The sequence below is a fragment of the Anticarsia gemmatalis genome, chromosome 8 (genome assembly GCF_050436995.1).
Source record: "Anticarsia gemmatalis isolate Benzon Research Colony breed Stoneville strain chromosome 8, ilAntGemm2 primary, whole genome shotgun sequence".
NCBI lineage: Eukaryota > Metazoa > Arthropoda > Insecta > Lepidoptera > Erebidae > Anticarsia > Anticarsia gemmatalis.
In genome coordinates, this window is record NC_134752.1 from 2,662,815 (window position 1) to 2,681,435 (window position 18,621).

An 18,621-nucleotide genomic window follows, 5' to 3' on the forward strand; every position below is an offset into this window, starting at 1 on the left:
GCCGAGGTTCTCCTGTGAATGGGTGACCATCTTTTACATGTCAAGTTCCTCCGTGTTTCGGAAAGCACGTTAAACTGATGGTCCTGGTTGTCATTTTTAAAGCTCTTTGATTGTCGGTAACAGTAGTCAGAAGCTTGAAAGTCTGACAACCAGTCTTACCGAATATCGTGTTATAACCCAGGTAACTGTGTTGTATGGTTGTGCGGGAGTTGTCTCTAAAAAACACTAGCAAAGGACTATAGATGTAAAAAATCATGCTTCTGAACTTGTGTACAAAAAGAAAGTGAACGTAATTTCTATATATTAGGTCGGGGAAAAAGTATTTTCGCATTATAGTATATAAGAACTTGTAATAAAATCTTTTCTTTACACAAAAAGGTCGATATTTGGGTACCTCACGAGCTCACTGAAAGAAACCTAATGAACCGCGTACTCATTTGTGATTCTCGAAGCTAAAGAGATTTTATTACAAGCTCATACACACTATAATGCGAAAGGACTTTTTCCCCGACCTGATAAATACCCTTTAAAATAAGTTTAGTATTACAGCACAATCTGTAAAGTAATTAATAATGTTTATCAGACAAGTGTACCAGTCACTTGTTATGATTTATTAACTTAAAGAGTATGACTGACTTTTAGCTGTGAAATATTATGTTGACCGAGTTTGTCGGTGCTTTTTGAAAAACATCGTTAGGTGTTATGTCTCAAACGATATTTTGTATTTTAAACGGATTTCGTAGATTTAGTTACAAAACAGCCTTTCGTACAAGTCATTTATCTTATTACTCATTTTACGCACTCAATTATTTGTGGATCGCACAAATAATTGCCTGGTTGTGCTTTGTGTCCGTTGTTTGTATGTTTGTAAAAGTCCCCGCGACATAAAAGCAATTCTTAGTGCAGTAGACGTCTTTGAAAAAAAAACTGGACACAAATTTATTTACTCATTTATGTTCCAGCACTGGGCAAGGGTATCCTCCCGTAATGAGGGAGGGGTTTGGCCTTGAGTCCACCAGGCTGTTCAATTGATATGATTGAAATGTAATAGTTTTATTTTAATTACTCAACACCATTACCACCGTATATTGCATATCCGATTCGCAAGTTTTACTTACTTATTATATCGTTAACATTAGCGTTGGGCATTTATTACTGCGAACTGCACGGTAATTAAGTTCTAATTAACTTCACACACACGAGGAACGTATTCTTAAGATAAGGGTTTGTTCACACAGTGCGACTTGCACTGGCATACGAGTAACTAGCACTCATAACTTGAACAATTCAGCCTGCAAAATATTTTTCTAACTGTATACTTACGTTGCCTCTCTTTCACAAATACAACTCCCAACCAAGATATATATTTATATTAACTCGCATGTTGGCAGCTCACATCGTTTGGTAGTTACTTAAAGGTCCCGTAAATTTCCGCATATACGTTGCAAAAAACCCCATCATGAAAACAGCTTAGGCAAAACCTACTACACTATAGGTAACTGGTTTACTAATAAACGTCGCTCTGATTAGATAAACAGACTTTTTACTCATAAACATCTACATATCTATATATCTATCGTATGGTTAGTGGTCAACCTAGTGTCAAAGTTGTTCAAGCCGCCCGAAAGGCTTTTGACATTGCTTATCATTATCTTAAGTGACAACAAATGGTACCGACTTTTTACGTGCCTTCTAAAGCACGGAGACGCTCAGTTCAAATATCACTGCGGTCACCCATCTATAGAATGACCGCGCCAACGGTTACTTAACCCACAGATCGTTTACCGACCGGTGAACACAACTGGCTATGAACTACTAACCATACGATAGATAGATAGGTAGAGTCATTAACAGTTTTGAAATTTATTAAAACTATTTTAAATGACAAAACACTTCTAAACTAATCAGTGCTTACAGGACGTTTATCAATAGGCATAGTAAGACAGTCCATAACAGACTGCTAGCAGCAACTGTCAAAGCCAGTAACTATCACTGTACAAACTAAACCTAAATACTACGTGTATTATCACAAAATTCAACATCTTAACTAGTATTTTGCGGCGATAAAGCGTTGTAAATAACAAGAAAAATCAGATAACGTGCATTAAAGCGAGTTGTATCTTGAATCGCTTAATTAGACGGCACTAAATCTGTCATTTGGTCTCTCCCAGCTTTAGAGGCTTTCCCTGTGCGTTTAGTCCTTATCTTAGACACATTATATCTCTAATAGCTGCTAGTTTATGTGAACCAATGAGCAAGAAATTGTGCTTGTGTACTTTGTTTGGTTCTGATTTAAAACGCGTTCACTACAGTCTCTACTATCGGGTATTGAAAGTTTGACATTAAAAATTTACTCCAAAAATAGTTCCTATGGTGTCCGCTAGAGGCGCTGCTGTTAAAATTTTCGTACGAAATTTGTCGATACGCCGGTTGTTTATAGTCGATCGCACAAATATTTGTTTCTTTTGTTAATCGAACCCACGAATTCCCGACGCACTGGTAGTAGCGTAACGACCACAGTAACCACGCCACGGAGGCTGTCAATATGAATTAACGTCAAAGATATTATATTAACTTTCCATAAATCAATATTTCTCCATTGTTACATTTCAATACAACGCAATAACTAATCGACCTATCCAAGCCGCTCCCAGCTCACTGGCATTCTGCCCAACGTGGGCTTAAAGCCGGCGGACATGACTTACCGATCTTTGATACCACCACACTACCTAATTTAGTTATTATTACACTTTCCTACTTAATATGGACCAAATTGTTATACAGATCGACGATTGTCGAACTAAATGAGGTGCCTGCCACTTACAGGTAGGTAGAGTCACCGGCAAAATATGTTTAAATGTTAAAAGCATTAAAATAAATGAATTTTAATCAAACAAGTATCACTGGCGTATAACCTAAAATATCCTGGTAGAAACTCAAACATATTGTCGGCCTGTGATTTTTCGGGTTCTGATTTCGTACTTTAATCATAGAAAAGTCAGTGAATAATAAATTATGCTTTAAATTCTAAAAGCTACATACTATTCAGGATTTTATAACAATTTATTTACTGCCTCAATTTCGGTTATCCATCAAAAAACAGAAATGCATCTTTCTCCAATTAATTTTATAATTTAAAAGACCGAAAAAGAGATGGATGGATTGTGTGAAAGAGAACATGAAAATTAAAAGGAACAAGACAGAGTTGACGGGGTATGATGGGGTGACAGGGATGAGTAAAAGAAGAGAACATGTTGGACCGAACCTACTTGACGTGGGATAACTGTCAGACAAAGAAGAATCACTTTATATTTACCATCAAACTAAAGCAACAAGCTTGCTTTTTTCATACCTCAAATCTAAATTTAAAGTCATATTCTATACAAATGGTTGCTCAGAACTGTACACGTTATTGTCGGTGTTCAAGATACCCGCGATTGTCGGTTTCTTAGTCCATTTGTACTCAATTTGGTATCGCTATCTCGCCGTGTACTTTCCTGGATAATCATAAAAGATCGATTGCCTTACTGTTCTAAGTTCTTACGCTACCGTTCGATTTATCGTATTTTAAATATGGATCTTGAACAGACTGATTTAGTTTATGGTTTTATCGAAATGCGATCGGAAGTTTATTAATGGATTCTGTATTCAGTAGCGCGATTCTCTACCTCTACAGTCTGTACTATCGGGTATCGAGTTTGACATTTATAATGTACTGCATAATACGCCTCTAGCGGGTGTCGTAGGAACTATTTTGGCAGAACATTTTAAATGTCAAACTCTCCATACTCAACAGTACCGACTGAAGAGAACCACGCTACATTCTATAAGGCGAAAAAAGCCTCTGACTATAAAGTTCCTCGTTTTAAACTGATACAAATCGAACAAGCATTACAGATTATTTACGAGCTCGTTGCACGAAAAAATAATACCTATACATATTAACCTTGTTCAGAAAATTCAATTATTGTTTGCATAAACGAGTATCTTTATATCGCTACCACATCGTTAAATGTGACACCACCCTATAACTTTCGACCGCACTTAAAACTTCACACCTTGTTATCTTTTCTCTCTCTCGAGCTTATACACACTTTCATATGCAAGAACAGGACAGAGCATATAACAAGTATTTAAAACAGTTTTATGACTTAATACTGGCTGCCGAGTATTCATTTACTCTATTTCAGAATAATTAGCAGTAATAATTTTATTGGATGTCTTTTCATGTAGTACTTAATGTAGAACATCATAACTCAAATTGTATGCAAGGTGATTAGAACCTTACTGTCATTAAGATAAGGATTGAATTGCTTTATATGGAGGTGGATGAATATGTTTTTATTTTTTTGTAGCATCAATTATGTCATAAATGCAAGTAGATATGGAAATACAGTGTGTTGGGTTAAGTAGTGGTAGTTATGTTTTATTGAGCCATCCCTGGTATAAATTATAAAACGATTAACTTGCTCCCGTTTTGTTTGTACGTGACGTAAACGACTCGGGAACGGGAAACGGGAATGGTATACAATTGTGAATTAAAATATAGTTGCTTTTGAGAAAAATCATTAAAATTGTTTCGAAGAAATTGTGTAAATTTGATGATGTCATTGGACATGAAAGAGAATTTTGATGATCAATCTTTTGGCCTAAGGTTCACACAATAGGTTCCCAAACTCTATGGACTTCCGCTTCATTTCAATGAAAAACCAAATCTAGCATCTAATATAATATTTTTACCAACTATTTTTTGCCTCAGGACCAGTTACCGACTACGAAAAACTTCAGCACCCTCTAGGGTGATATCACCCCCTAGTAGAAACGTATTACGCGATAGACTTTAAAAAACACTATAACAACAAATCGCTTTACATTAATGACTAACTTTTGAAGCAAATTTCCTTTTTTTAAACCCATTACTGTCTCACTGCAGGGCAAGGATCTCTCCCCAAACGAAGGGGAGGGATTAGGCATTGAGTCCACAACGATGGCCAAGTCCGGGTTGGGGACTTTAAATGCCCTCAATAAATGTATTAAACAAATTTTCAAAGCATGCAAGGTTTCATCGCTACGTTTTCCTTAACTTAAAATATCGTATTTGTCTCGAAAGATTGTGATTATAAATTACTTTTAATTTGTTCAGTCGAAATACTAATATACAGTATAACTAAACTTTATCATATTGTACAAAAACTGATATCAATAATTCAAACATTAATTGCAGAACAAATCATTGGGTATTACAGCTAAACTTTGTATTGAATTATAAATCAATGACAGAGAGAAAGGTCAGTGGGGTAAGGTTGACAAACACTGCACTACTGCAATATCGTGATTAAGTATACTAATATAATCGTTCATTGATACTATCGTCCGTGGAGACTAAAGTATCCATAATTATATTACAATACCCTCCACGGACGTTTGAGGGGTTAATTATATTGCGCTACTACTGCCAGAGATAGCCGAGTGGTATAAGTTGGTACCTCTCACGCAATAGGGTAGTTGCCTGCCAGTCAAATCAGCTACTCTTTACGAAATGTCAAAAACACATATTTTAGTATAGACGACATAGTGACGTCACTATGTCAGATTTTCATATCAAATGAGTTTCTAATAAAATGTTTCAGTCTGTAATAATAAAATTTTTAACATTATTTACGAAAATAGCTACATAGTCTGAGCATTTAGTATGAGTTTAATAATTTTTCGTTAACCCTGTCAACTATCCTATTGGTCGATGTTGAACGCGAGGCAACACACCAATGAATCTTCGGAGTTATGTGTGCATTCGAAATAATTATCACTTGTTCCAACAGTGAAGGAACACATCGTGATGCAACCATGCAAGCCTGACATTTTTTTAGAATAGTTCTTGCATTCCGCAAAGTCCCCAACCCGCATTTGGCCAGCTTGGTGGACCCAAGGTCTAACCCCTTCCTCATTATGGGAGGAGACCCCCTTAACTGATAGTCAATTATTTTTTATATTAAAAAAAACAACTCTCGACCTATTAATTGCTCTTGAGTCAACTTATTCTCTTGAAAACTTATATGTGTGTATTGCGCAAACAATTGTTCCGGGTGAAAATCGAACCCACAACATCCCGGTGAAATGGTAGTGGCATAATGCCCACTATAACCACTGCACCACGAAGGCCGCCAAAACATAATAAAAAGCATGAAAACGCTTTATTTATTTCTACAATAAAATAAATTCATACTAAAGCAAATACCGTGCAATATAAATACTAGCAGACCACTAAAATATGATGTTGCAACACAAAAAATTAATTGCCCATTGAATTGCAAACGTCTGACCTTTTACTTAGATGGTTACTGAAATTAGAACTAGATAAACCCACACGTGGCTATACAAATGACAATTAGTTACAAATAATTATCATTAGAACACAAATAAGTGCGTTTGGAACGGAATATAATTAGTAAGTAGAAATTATTGGAGTCGTGCGAGTTTGTTATGGCAACACTGGTTTAAATTGGCATTTTATTATCTGTGATTGACGATAGTTTAAATACTTAATTGTAGATTTTTTTTTTGTAAAGTACCATTATTGGTTTAAAGGTTAAAGTGCAGGCTGAATTAAAAATAAATGTATGTAGGTTATTGATGGGTTTACTACAATTTGAATACATTATAAGTAAGATAGACCTTTGCTTAATTTTTGTAAAATGCTTTGACGAATATAACTTGTTACGCTTTTCAATTACCTTAACTGTACCGCGATTCTGTACAACTGTCGAGTATCGACTACCGGCTAGCTATCGAATTTTGACATTTAGGATGTACTGCCAAAATGTTTCCTACAACACCCGTCAGAGGCGCTGATTAGATTTTCATACAAAATTTCTCGATGACAGGTCGGTTGTCGGTAGTCGATAGTAATAGAGAATTGAGCTACTGGCCACAAAATAATATCTAGCAGCCTCAAATTCGTGTAAAAAATAAATTGGGTTCGATTGTTTTGTAAAATATTATTACGTAGGTTTTAGAATGTTCATGTAAAAAGTAAACAATTTAAAGACACGCTTTTTATATTTATTTTTCTATATTAGTGCTTCATTATCTAAAAATACTTGAAATACCTTTTACCCCATTTCTCCTCTTTGAAACAAAACATCTGTGAAACAAAACTTCGGCACAAAAACTATATAAAAAGTGAAGTCTATTAAACGGTATGGTTTCCTCAAAAGCCACCATTTTTCGGAAGTAATAATCATTAATAAAGCATTCAATTATATACAAATACCGTAACATAACTCCATTCTTGAATACCAGATGGCGCATTCTGCGTTTTTGTATTACGTGCCCTAGATACTGAAGTAGTGTTGTTGTAGAAAAAAATGTTTATTTTGTTTCAATTTTTTCAAATATGTCTGCTTCGATTTTTGCAACTACTGATCATGGAGGTTCGATGTTTGCGTGGCTGATGTCTAGTTAAGTGCCATCTGTCATGGCCAGGAGCTTAATGACTAAATAATTTGGCAAAAAGTTCCCAATCCTATAAGATTTTTTTTATTATTATTTTTTTTTATGGTGAATATTTACAATGATATATTATTTGCAGCAATAAACATAATTACACTGTTTATACAAATAGATAAAAAAACAAATATAAAAGTTACTAAATATGGGAAGCGCATCCCACACCAAAGGCCGTCCCATCATGCAAGGCATCAACGACATACCGTCCGACCTTATTCAGTCGTCGCGCACCAGCTCATTAGAGAGGTCTCAATTACCAACAGAACTGCTCAATATCTTTAAGTTTTGGTATGGGAATCAGGTAAATCATGTACGATGGGCCGGAGCATTGTCTTCTCCGTATAGGTTGGAAAGTGGGGTGAGGCAGGGGGGGTTAAGCTCACCAACGCTTTTCAACCTATATGTGAATGAGCTAATTGGTGAGCTCAGCAGCACCAGGGTCGGATGTCACGTAGACGGCATCTGTGTCAATAATATTAGTTACGCGGATGACATGGTGCTGCTGAGTGCATCGGTATGCGGTTTGAGAAGACTCATTACAATATGTGAAGTGTACGCTCAAACGCATGGTTTGACGTACAATAGTAAGAAGTCGGAGGTCATGGTCTTTGGGGTCGGGGGTAGGATCCCGGATAGAATACCACCAGTAGCACTCAACGGCCTGCCGCTGCAAAGGTCCTTTAAATTTAAATATCTCGGACACATTCTGGTCCCCGAACTCAGGGACGATGACGACATTGAACGAGAGCGGAGGGCGTTGTCGGTGAGAGCGAACATGATAGCTCGCAGGTTTGCACGTTGCTCATTAAATGTAAAAATTACTCTATTTAGAGCATATTGCACCACCTTTTACACGTGTAGCCTGTGGGCTAGATATACTCAAAAATCGTACAGCGCCCTACGAGTTCAATTTAATAATACGTTCAGGTTGATGGTGGGGTTGCCCCGCTTCTGTAGCGCATCAGGAATGTTTGCGGATGCGCACGTAAGTTGTTTTTACGCAACAATGCGTCAAAGATGCGCTTCTCTGGTGCGCAGGGTGCGGGCCAGCTCCAACAGCATCCTGAGAATAATTGCTGGTAGGCTGGATTGCATGTACGTGAACCGCTGCAGTGCCGTATCCCACGGGATGAGGCGGTAGCGGGCCGCGCATGCATCCAAAGCTACAAAAAAAAATATGTAACACTAACATAGGTTTTTAAGTTTTTAATTACTAACAAAAATGAGTCTCTGGTCACTTGAATAAATAAATATTATTATTATTATGTACGTCTGCTTTATATCTCGGGACTACAGAGTCCCGGACATTTGGTAGGCGTGCGTGGGGCCGAAGCCAACACGTAGAGGCCCTTTTTAGACGGCTTTAATCTTTTACTCATGTATGGTATCACAATCCGGTGATTATTCCTGTTTACACTATAAAATGCACCCAAGGACAATCACCGGACTGTGTGGAACTATGGCAAAACTATCTGGAAAAACTACTTGGGCTATTGGGATGGGGTGCTGATGGACCGGAAACCGGGGGATCTATGGGGACTATGGCGCCTGCCGATAACAATGTTGAAAACATGTAAAAATGGCAGGCGGAGACTTGCCAACTCACAAACTGGGCCACCCTAAACAAGTCGCATGAATAGCAACAAGGGGGCAACAGGGACGTGAGCGGCTGAAGGACGGAGAGGCCTCGCTGGACGTTAAACTCAGATCACTTGCTCCCTGAGGGTCCGGCATCACTGGCCCACTAGCCACTTACGCTCAGCATCCGTCCTCCGAACAGAGTGGGAGCTCTGCTCTTGCGACTCCACTCTGGACGGCCAATGAAGGCAAGCCAGAGGCGGGGGACCGCATCCTCGTCATTTTTCACTCCGACCAGCCAACTAAGGCAAGCCGGAGATGAGGAAGGGTGACTTCCCCCTGGAGCACTCAGGTACCGCGGGGTCGCTACTCCCCGTCACCTCGCCTCGAGGTGCCCTGCGGGCTTATTATTATTATTATTATTAGGTTCTAGGACCAAATATCCTGCTTTGAATCTTATATTAAGCTAAAGTTTAACATTAAATTCAAAGTAATTTATCGTTTATAACAAAACAAATAACATTATTACTAATCTGTTTCGACAATCGACAAAATATCTACATTCCGATAAATGCAGAATCAATTCCGTAGATCTCAATCTGTAATTACGACAAGCTGTGTATCCAGGCTTTGTCTATGACTAATTGGTCTAAATATTTGAGATTTATCGCCTGAATTATTAGTTATTCGCTGTGAGTCAGACTAAGCGCCATGGTATGTCTTGATATTGTTAAAATCTTTAACATAGCTTTATTTAGAACCAAAATGTATTGTGTTTGAAAATTAATTGTTAAGGAACATTGCAGCATTGGTGTTAATTTAGTTATTTGATAGATTCAATCATTAAATAAACTAGTTAATAGATTAAGGTAAATTGTAAAAGTACAATAAATAAATAATTTTCCCCGTTTTTGTAACATTTTTCACTGTTACTCTGCTCCTATTGGTCGTAGCGTGATAATATATATCCTTCCTCAATAAATGGGCTATCTAACACTGAAAGAATTTTTCAAATCGGACCAGTAGTTCCCGAGATTAGGGCGTTCAAACAAACAAACAAACTCTACAGCTTTATAATATTAGTATAGATACATACCACAAGAAAGGTTGGAAAAGTAATGAATTGTAAGAATAATCTTCAACGACTTACTAAATGCTTACTTTTCTGCCATTTCTGTTAAATAACCCATAAATTCGGACCAAAATCAACTTCAATTGAACAAAGTAGTTAGCTTTTCCAAATTTTGTTTGCATCAACATTGATTTCATCAAACCAAATGTCTGTCTAGCTAAACTATCTTGAAACTGCACCTTAAAATCAGAATAATTCCCTCGTAATACCAACGCAATAGTTTATCTCTCTAAAAATCAAGTGAACTTACCGTTATGAATGAAACAAGCCATAAGATCAAATAATTGCCTTTATCGCTGTTCCCGCCATCAACATGGCTCGAGCATTTAATTATGCAGCCTAATTAAGTCCAGCCGGGCTTTTAGACCGAGTCACGAGTCAACACTAGCGAGCTATTAGCGCATAACTGGGTAGGATTTACTCAATTACATTATTACTTCAATTTATTATATTTATGTGAAACTTTTTCAGTATTTTCATAGCTTTATGACGGCGATGAATCCGTTTCCGATTTTTTAAAGCTATCTTAATGGATGACACGGGTTACAGAACTGGTCAAGTGCGAGTTGCGCTTGAAGGGTTCCGCACAATTATTTAAATTATAACCCGTAGCTCGATCTCTACCACTTTCTACCTATCCACTAGCTATCGAGAAATTATGTTTGAAAATCTGATCGCTAACGGGCGTCGTAGGAACTATTTTGGCAGTATATCTTAAATGTCAAATTTTCTATACTCGACAGTACCTACTCTAGAAAATCGCGCTATACGAAAGTGCCTTGTTTCTTTGTAATGTTTAAACCTTAAGTATAAAAAGCTCTGTTTTAGAATATTGTAAAAATACCGTGGCATATCTTTAAGGTATTCAATTACACAGCGATCAGTCAAGCGGTGGAACACTCGCGGCTAAGCGTTCAGGAGCGGGTCACGTTCCAGTTTGCATACAAGCGTAATGTGATGATGGCGCGCCTGTAAACGCGTGACCTTTGCCTCCCGTTGCGCCTGAGGATTAGAAAAAGAAAGATTGGCTTTTTGAACGAAATCGATCTTGAGTTTATGAATGTAAACTGTTTTTCTTAAAAGCGACAACTCCCGCACTAAGAATTGCTCTTGTGTGGCAGGGACTTTTACAAACATACAAACAACGGATACAAAGCACAACCAGACCCGGGAATCGTACCCACGACCTCCCGACGCAATGGTATCGGTGTGGCGGCCTAAACCACTGCGCCACGGAGGCAGTCATTAGGAAATTAAGTTATAAGGGGTTATTCCGGTCTGATCCCCCAAACCGATCCACTACCAATAATATTAATATAATATTAATTGGTAGTGGATCGGTTTGGGGGATCAGACCGGAATAACTCAATTTAACCAACTAATGTCCCAGTGCTGGGCTACGGTCTCCTATCGGAATGCTGGAAGAGCTTAAGTCCACGCTGACCAAGTGCGTGTTAGGGACTTTCCATACCTTCAAGAACTGTTCTAAAGAAACGCCCGGATAACTAGTTTATGATATGTTTAGATCATCATCGTATGTATGAAATTAAGTAGATTCTGCCTTTAAATGTATAATTTTTTTTTTTTTAACTTCTTTCCTAGTTGACAGCCCAAGTGGTCGACATTAATAAAACTGACAATTCGGTCACGAGCGTCTTCGACCAGCTACTACACAAATGAAGCGCAACACTTATTTTAATAAAAGCTTTTAATAATTAAAATGAAATTTATCCAATTACTCGGCTATCAGTCACGGCGTGTGCTAGCTAATGATGCCGGGAGCCGGTCACGACTTACTATTTACATTCACACGTTTATGATGTAGCCTCTATGCGGCTATATGTAGCCTCTATGTGGCTATAAGTAGCCTCTATGTGGCTGTATATAGCCTGTATGTGGCTGTATGTGCGTTGCTTTTGCTTCACGTGCGAGTTTGACAGCTATTTATGGTAATAAACCTTGTATTACGGGTGTTATATTTCTATTTTAAAGCTTGGTTATTCGAAATTTTAAACTTAATGCTTGTGCAGCGTTTTTGTTATTTTGATGTCGGTCCAATGTTATGGCAATTAGAAAATAAGAAACAGAACGATTAGTGGATCAGTCACTAATTCCACTTTACAAACATTTCGTGAATTTCAAAAAATGTTTGAGCATTTCAAAATGTAAATATATTTTCAAAAAGAAATGTCTTAGTGTGATTACAATACATGGTATAAACGCAGTCTGAATACGTTAAAACAAAAATATGGCCACTTACGACAATTCCACGAAAAAAAAACAATTTAAAATTCAAATATATCTAGTATCTAAATTTAAATTCAAATGACCAAACAATTTGAAGGAACAATGTCCGCGCAAATAATTATGGCGCCGGGACCTCATCGCGTGCGGCGAACAACTTGGAACTACATTAAAATAAATTAATTCAACGCTGAATCGCATATAAATTCCCTCGGTTTGCTGTAATTTCAATTTATCCGTCAACAAAACCTTGTTAGTAAACTATTAGCTAGTTTAAACTTACTATTGTGGGGTAAAAACTAAAATTACCTTATTTTTACGATTATTTATTGTATTGGACCCCGTTTTATGGCCGTCGTATGCTTTTTCTGTTTTGTTGATATTATAAGCAATGAAACGTTTGATCGTATAATAAACCAAAATACTAATAGCTATAGTTTTTCGATAAATAAATTGATCTAAATAATGCTTCTAATACTACTCTACAGACTTAATACATATTTTCTAAAAAAAAACGCTAATTTTATTACTATGCATCAGTCAATATCAAAATGACAAATTTTGACGTACACAGATTCACAGTTTGAAATACCGATATCAAACACAATTCAAATTCTAAATCTTGCATAAACTTTGTACAATATTTTTTGAAATAGTCGTGTTAGAAGTTAAAAAATGTGTTCTATTGTAAATATCGCCATAACAAAGAAACAAACAACAGCGTTGAATTGTAATCTCGTATTGTAAATCATACACCGGCTGAGGCTGTTCCTTGGAGGGTATAACTCTTTGATATCTTACATTGTAACAACGATATTATTCATACAAGCTACCGGGATATTGTCGCCAATTTATCTTTCAAACAAAAGTTGAGATGTTTTATAACAGTACTAGCGGCCGTTTGTCGCCTTCCCCGCGTGGACTTCAGTTTTCCCGTTATCACATTTTTTTTATTTAGATCTTTCATACAAAAGTGTTTCCTCCATCTTACCTCCTTCAGGAGAAAATTTCCAAAAATCTTCTCCTACCGCTCCTTCACACTTCCTAAGGAATCTTCATACGAAATTTCAAGTTTCTACGCTCAGTAGTTTCGGCTGAACGTTGTCCACCAGTCAGTCAGTAACGGAAGAGTTTGAATATATTGGTGACTTAGGGATAAAAAAGCGTTTTTGACTGATCTCATGATTACATATTTATTCTAAAAAGTTATTTACGGATTTATCCTATAAAATCGTTATTTAAAATAGTAGCATTATATTGCTAGCACACTTTCTCCACTTCTCAAAAACTGTTATCAACTGCCAAACTAACTTGTTATTTAAACCGCTATTAAAATAACAGCTATTTAATCAGATAAACGCTTCATAATAAAAGCTGTTGCTACAAATGAGATGCTACGTCAAACGTTGTTTAGATATAACCGATATTTATTGTGTTGCTATTTAAAATAAGCGGTTGTTTATTGCAGCGAAATGGGTAAAATTACACGAAGCTAGAAGGTTTAACCAATCGTTAAGATAATGTTTTACGCTACACTTATTAAAATTCTCCATCGTTATGATAAATGGAGAGATTTATACCGCTTTAAAAGCTGCTGAGAGCTGTAACACAAAACATAGGTCTATAGTTACGTATTTGTTTATAGTTAAATTTACTAACCATACTATAATATTATAAATGCAAAAGTTCGAAAGTGCAGATAGATGTATGTTTGTTACTCTTTCACGACAAAACTACATGACATATTTCAATGAAATTTGGTACACTGCTAGCTTATTACCTGGGTTAGTCCAGGTAATAAGCTAGCAGTGTATGTAGCACAAAAGATATTTTCCCGAGGAATCTTTTCACATACTTGTTTTATATTAAACATTAAACGCTTATTAATGCTGAGTTACACAGAAGCTGCAGTCAGATTTTCTCATAATTTTCAGTAAAAATGAGAAGCTTTCTTATCTAAAAGCAATATCCAGAATGTAGTTCGTACAGTAATTTTGCTAAACATTTAACCTTAATCAAATGCTTAGTTAGTAAAACCAATCCCCACAATAAAACAAGATCACGAATGAAACCTACACACCGACCGGCTATCAGCTTCTGAAACTACCAACATCCCAATCTCAAACACTATTCCAATCCTACCAACCTTATAAAACTAATCTATAACGCGTAATTACGCTGCCAATATAATAATATACCGCTTTCATTAAACAAGGAGGTACCTTCGTAAATTGTTCGTATTATCTGCTCTCGAACGGTGAAATAAGAAGATCAAATCTGTACTAATACACCTGCTCATTACCCTGCCATGTTAGAATGAAGGGCGATTATTAGTAAACTTCAAATAGTCGTATGTCATCCTGCTGTAGGGTGACCATGGTTTATTGTAAAAGCAGATAATTTCTTTTACACTATTATTTCTACTTTCCTCCAGCAGGCATTGCCCACATATGACAGAATTTCACTCGCTTTAAGGGGGAATTTACAACAATCCTCACTTAGTGCTTCTCTACACTTCCTAAGGAATCTTCATATCGAATTTTAACTTTTGACGCTCAGTAGTTTCAGCTGTGCGTTGTCCATAAGTCAGTCACTCAATAACGCAAAAGTTTATATGTACGTATTGATTGATGATTAAACTGGAATTAACAGATGATACATTTTATATTCTCACACTGGGTTGCTAGACATTTGAGTCCAGGGTATTCTGGCAGTACTAACAATCTGAAGGAAAACCCAGAAGATGCCTTACCATGTTATATTCCATGTACTACCTCTTAAATTAGATATCAGCGCGAAATATGCGTTTTTCTGAAGCCACCTGAATCAACTGCAATAGACAGGCACAACCCTATGATGATAACAATGATTGCAACGCGAAAGTTTAAAACTCACCTAGCACTTCTTATTCCGATCTACTTCGGTGGTCTAAACGTAGATTCACGACTACTAATCACGAGTTAGCCTGTTCGATTTGTATTTACGACTGCTACCTACGATTAATAACTCTCGCATTCGTTTTCGTATAGAGCGAACTGTGGTTAAAAGTTTTAGAAAATACTCCATTTCAGGCAACTAGCTTCGTAACGTGGGCACGTCTTGTCTTCGACTATTTTTGTCAACCTGAGAGTTCCTTCAACAGTTCTAGAATTAGTACATCGTTTCTTACTCGCACTTGTTTTAAGTGTATTACTAAATGTGTCCTTCTAATCTTCTTTCAAATTTCGGTGACTTATTTATATGTATTCATAATATTATTATGATGGTACGGTTTTAAAAAATTAAAGATTAGGACCGTGGTCACGGGCTACGGTCAATAAGGTATCCTAATCTTTAAATTGCAATCGACGTTAAATTATAACATTATGTGTAAAAGTGTTTAAAATCGATAATTTATCCCGTATTTGAAGCATCATAGTCACAGTACTAACGCATTGCGTAGCCCGTTCAGACATTCAATTAACCGATAGGAACACAAGTTGAGCAGATAACCTGCGCCTGCGCCACAATTATAACTTCTAATACTTCATATTCATTTATTGATTGAAACACCGCGCTACTCGATGAGGCATTTGTATTAACAGTTATTGATACTCGCGTTTGTTAAGAATGTTGGTATAATTTTAGGTATTGTATTAGTTAAAAATATAAGTTTATTTGTTTTCCTTTCATTATAAGCGATACTCAAGAAAAGGTCGAGCAAGTATGGTGTAAAAGGCTATTTTCTTTTGACAAATAATTTTTAAAATATTTTGACATTTCTGCGAGCTATTATGAACTTAATTTAAGCCTGACCGATACGTCAAAATTATGTTATAAAGAAGGAAATCTGCTGATGGAAAGGCCCAATAGTAACCAAAATTTTGGGACGGAATTTTAAAACATTTTTTTTAAGAGTATTAATAATATTACTTGCAAAAGCTCTGAAATGAAAGTTGTAAACCCTATACTATTAAGTTCTTCCGACTCGTAGAACACGTCAAGCTATCTCTTAGAAAATCTAACATCAATTAAATTTAACGGTCGCGAATTTTCTGTCATTCAAATGATAAAATAAGCCGTAATTTCTTAATAACGTTCCAACTTTAAATTTTATGAAACATAACCCGATTATCTATGGCCGTTTAGTTAGGCAAGACATATTACAGTGTTGCTAGTGCAATAATTAAGAATTATAAGGACATTAAAAGCAGTGGAATGATAGTGATCTATTGCGAAACTAATTTTAATAGCAATTTATGTGGTCGTTATCGTAAATCTTTTCGGCAAAGTTCTTTCAATACGATGAAGTAGTTTGTCAGTTATTTTAATTGTAGAGATAATGTTAATTACTGCAAATAGTTGGTGGGTCATCGAAATGTGATCGGAACGTTTAATCGCGCATGGTGGTACCTGTGGGCGACTTGTTAAGGCTCTTTCATATTGCGAACCATGTTTGAAATATTATTTTGTATTACTATTAAATTTTATGTGTCCATACTAAATAAATAGTATGTAGGACAAGCTTTACCGTAGTCGACAATTTCATAGTAGATAATAAAATTGTTTTAAAAATATTTATCTCTAGCTCGCTCTCTCTGGCTCGCTTTTTCCTTGTCAAGTTAGTTGTCAATTTTATTTCATGTATAATTTTTGACGTTTTTGACAGATGTTTGGAAAATCGTACATAAAATACTTAACAGCCCTTAGTTGCCTTACACTAGTTACTTGTATAATAAACAAGAATGAAATACAAAAACAATAAATTATAAAAATTGCTAAACATTTCCTAAGTACTTTGATCTACTCAATTACTAATTGTTTTGTTTGTATTACATTACTAATTGGCCGTTAATTAACAATTACTTTACCACCAACATAATAATTAAAATAAACAAACTTTTGCCCTTTTTACAACATGTACTTTTTTATAAAAATAATCTATGGCTCCGAGAATATTTTTATACTTGCAACATTGTAACAAATTGCTTCGGTTCAAAGTATAAAGTAATTGCTTTTATATTTAAAATAGATATTAATAACCTTTTGGACTATGGAATGCCAATTAGTTTAATAAAAGAAATAAATTGTTTCTGTAGAAAATTAAATATTAATAGGACCTGCGCAATGGGTGAGGTCTCTTGCGGGTATTGCAATGCACTTAGCCGCCGTTTTGCCTATAGGCGTGAGTTACTGAAAATGGACATAGAATGTATATAATCTATAGAAATAAAAATTCATCGCCAACTGATAAACATACTCATATGCTTCTAAATTATTTTATCTTTATAATTATCTTATATAGATAAATTAACAACGAGGTCGATTGGATTCTCTACTACTATCGACAACCGACAACCGTCTAGTTATCAAGAAAATTTTCACGATAATTTGTTCAGCGCCTCTAGCGAGCGTTGTAGAAACTGTTTTTTTGAACTATTTTTGCTCGCACAAAATCGCGGTACATAACAGATACTCGTGCTCATCACGATAATATGTTTACCGGGTAGTCCTTGCCACAAGTCCTTTTTCAGTTCGCGTCGCCGTCCCATCATGCGTTGCTCTTCCGTCCTCCGCCATTACAAAACATGCCGCTTTTAATTATCAAGTATCTCAAACATTAACAACATTTTTCAAAGAGAAAACTTGCTTCTGTACTTGATTTTATCTCCTATAAACCTATAATAAGACGCCATAACAGTGCAGTTAAGATATGCTATCAATACCGTAAATAATGGTGATCAGGTTACACACGACATTTTCATATTTTTTACATCATATAAATTGATTCTTAGGAATAAACGTCTTAGCACGCAGAGGCAAAGTAATTGCGTTTTAATAGTTTAATTTTATGCATGCGAGCGATGAGAAATATTCAATTAGATTTGTTGTTTGTTGAAATAGATCGTAAGATAAAATAAATATAGCAATTCGATCGAAGTTAATCTGTAATATCCGTGCAATTATTAAAGAAGTAAATGTTTGTTTGTCTGTATTTATCGAAACCGTTTAAATGCTAAACTGCTAAAACGATTTTGACGAAAATCAGAAGGGAGATAGTTGAAGACCCAGGGTCAAACAAAGGGTGCTTGGTCTCTAAAATCAACCCATAATTTTATTATATCGTCAGACTATTTTATAAAAATACTCGAATTATATTGCATGGTAAAATAAGAGACAAA